This window comes from Vulpes lagopus, chromosome 1, assembly GCF_018345385.1.
Source record: "Vulpes lagopus strain Blue_001 chromosome 1, ASM1834538v1, whole genome shotgun sequence".
Taxonomy (NCBI): domain Eukaryota; kingdom Metazoa; phylum Chordata; class Mammalia; order Carnivora; family Canidae; genus Vulpes; species Vulpes lagopus.
Window position 1 is genome coordinate 160954412 of NC_054824.1, and position 3185 is coordinate 160957596.

The following is a 3185-nucleotide window of genomic DNA, read 5'->3' on the forward strand; positions in this document are numbered from 1 at the left end:
TTAAGTAATTTGCCCACAGGCTGCATAATTAGTAGAAGGCATTGAGGGGGAGGAAGAGGCAGAGTGAGAAGGTGGGGAGGTGCTCTCAAACTCTAGCCTTTTGGCTTCTTACAGCCTTGTCATCTTTCATAAGTGCTAGGCATGCTAAACTGACATTTCCTGGTGGCCCTAATAAAGATTTGCAAATAAGTAATGGAAGTGATTTTATAAATGGAACCACTCAAAAAAAAATCTATAATTGTGCAAGCATCTAGAATATTGATCTTAGTGATCTTGCCAATATTCATGTATCAAACTTTTTTTTTTTGGTTTATGGCTTATTCCATTTTTGGAACACTTGATAGGCTTTTAAAAATCATGACTACACTGTTCTGAAAGATTCAATTAACTATTTTACAATTGAAGTTCAAAACTATCTTGATCACCTAGTGCCCTCTACTGAAATAGCCATAGTATAACAAGTAATTTCTTCTAAGAAGATATCGAATGTTCTAAGGATAGCAAAGCCTCTAATTTTGTAGTGCCTCTTCAACCAATTAATCATTTCTCGGTACATTATGTTACGTTATATACAAAGAAATTATACTGCCAGTACCTAGCTCAGTGAAACTCAGAGGTTACTAAGTGTTTGGTGAATTAATTTGTATGTACGTTGGTTCTCATGTGACCATCTACTGGGGCATTTTTCTGTAAAGTAATACCAGTCTTTTGCAGTTTCAATTGCCCCTTGTAATTTTCTCTTTTATTCCTCTAGCCTTGCCTTGAGACTTGGCAGCCAGAGTGACAGCTAATCTTTTTCCACTCCCACCCTGGAGATTGCCATTTTTGGTTTTGCTTAAAATACAATAGAAGTTTACAAGAGTTTGGGTTTTTGGGTAAGACAGATCTGAGTTTAAATCGAGACTGTCACTTCCTCAAACAAGTTACTCATCCTTTAAGAGGTCTTCTCATATGCAGAATGGGGAAATTGTCAAACCCAACTTCTCGGATGATTATGAGGATTCAAATGATAAAATGCAAATAAAGGGCTTGGCACAATGCTTGTTACTTAGTAACTTGCTCAGTTATTTTTAGCTTTAATTATTTAATAATTTTTGTTTTTAGCTTAAGCAGGTTTGGTCTTGAATATTGAATTCACAAGCAGAGTGAATGCACAGGAAGGATACTCTGATTGTTGCTATACTTGAAACAGCATTTGCAGAATATATTTGTTTAATAAAAATCTGTCTGCAGAAAGAAAATTTTGGAAGGAGATTCCCACATTCTATCATTCTTTTTATATCTCACATTCTAATAATTTTCAGCCAGAAAGACTTGCCCTAGATTCCCATCCTTTTAGGCTTGTTTATACTTATCAGTCATTTTTATTAGCTCTCCCTCATTTGTGAATAATCCTCATGTAATAAAATGTGAGGGACCTGGAGCACAGAGAAAAAGACACTTAGAAATCATGGAACTCGACAAAAATAGAAATAAACACGGTTTTGTTTCATCTACCATAGTGTAAAGTAGTTGGCCACATTTTAATTTTGTTTTACTTTAATAAAAGAAAAATCTTTAGTTTGTTGGGAGGGTTTTATTTAATTTAAAATTTTATCATATTCATGTGTATACATAGTTTAAAAGGCCAAAGTGTATTATAAGGCTTGTAGTGATCAATGCAATCCATGGTCCCATCTCTCCTGCAAAGCTGCTGCCTCCCTCCCCTTGTTAGCAGTCACTGCTTTCAAGTCTTTCAGTTGGCTGCTCTGGTAGTAAGCTAAATAACATGTTTATAATGCAATTTCTTAAGATTTCAGTTTTGAGAGTTGCTCATCTGCTACTAATTACAATCCCCACATTCATAGGCACATGTATACTTATACTTCCCCTCTCCATCCCCTCATCTAATAATATTGTTGGAAAAATACCCAGTATTTGTTATCATGACTTTTATACACAATGCTCACCGTTCAACTAAGTATGAAAACTCTCACTTTTCCTTTTTGCATAGCCCTCACTAGTTTTTATTTTCCCTCAGTAAATAGATGCCTGGTTCCTTCACTTAGTTTGCTCCATGATCTTGACAAATTTCTCTCCCAACTCTTAGGAAATATTTAAACATCCTTTCAGAATATTAAATGTATCAGGAAATCCACCAGTTTCTTTTTTCTCTTTCTTTCTTTAAAGCTTAAAATAATCATCCTGTAATTCTCCAGTGTCTCATACCAATCTGGATTCTTCCTCACAGTACTCATCCAGGGCTTTGCTTCATCTAGTTGGGAAAGCTTTTGCCTTGGTGCTTTATGGGATCCCGTTTCCTGGGTCCTATAGCTCTCTCTGTACTGGATGCAGTCCAGTTGCCCCCCTCTTCCCCCCCTCAACTCCTCCCCTCTTTTCTCCACTCTATGATGCCCTTTCCCTAGGATACTGGCATGATTCTCTTTGGCCTTTGGTTGAGTTTGGTCAGTGGGAGGCACATTGTTAAATCTGAGGGATAGAGGAAAGTGAAGATGGGGTTTTAGTCCCCTGACTCCTCCCCTCTATCTACAGCCACAGTTTAGCACCGCCTTCAGCCTGGGATGTGATCCTGGAGACCAGGAATCAAGTCCCACGTTGGGCTCCCTGCAAAGAGCCTGCTTCTCCCTCTGCCTGGGTCTCTGCCTCTCTCTCTCTCTCTCTTTGTGTGTCTCTCATGAATAAATAAAATAAAATCTTAAAAAAAAAAAATGAGTTTCATTCAGTCCTAAAACTTGACCTTCAGCTATAGGAAATTTTGTTGTAGTATTTCTTTATATATGTATATATATATATATTTTATATATATTATATATATATATATAAAAATTTATTTTTTATTTGTGTTCAATTTGCCAACATATAGAATAACACCCAGTGCTCATCCCATCAAGTGCCCACCTCAGTGCCCAGCACCCAGTCACCCCCACCCCCTTTCCACTTCCCCTTCCACCACCCTAGTTCATTTCCCAGAGTTAAGAGTCTTTCATGTTCTGTCTCCCTTTCTGAAAATTTCCCACTCATTTTTTCTCCTTTCCCCTTTATTCCCTTTCAATGTTGTCATATTTCTTTAGTAATTTCCTGTATACTTAGGAAATGTCAAATTACATTTTCTTAATAGGAATTTTTTTTCTGTTACTTATTTGTCTCTCTTTTCTCCAAGTTCCTTTTGACTATTTCTATTGGTC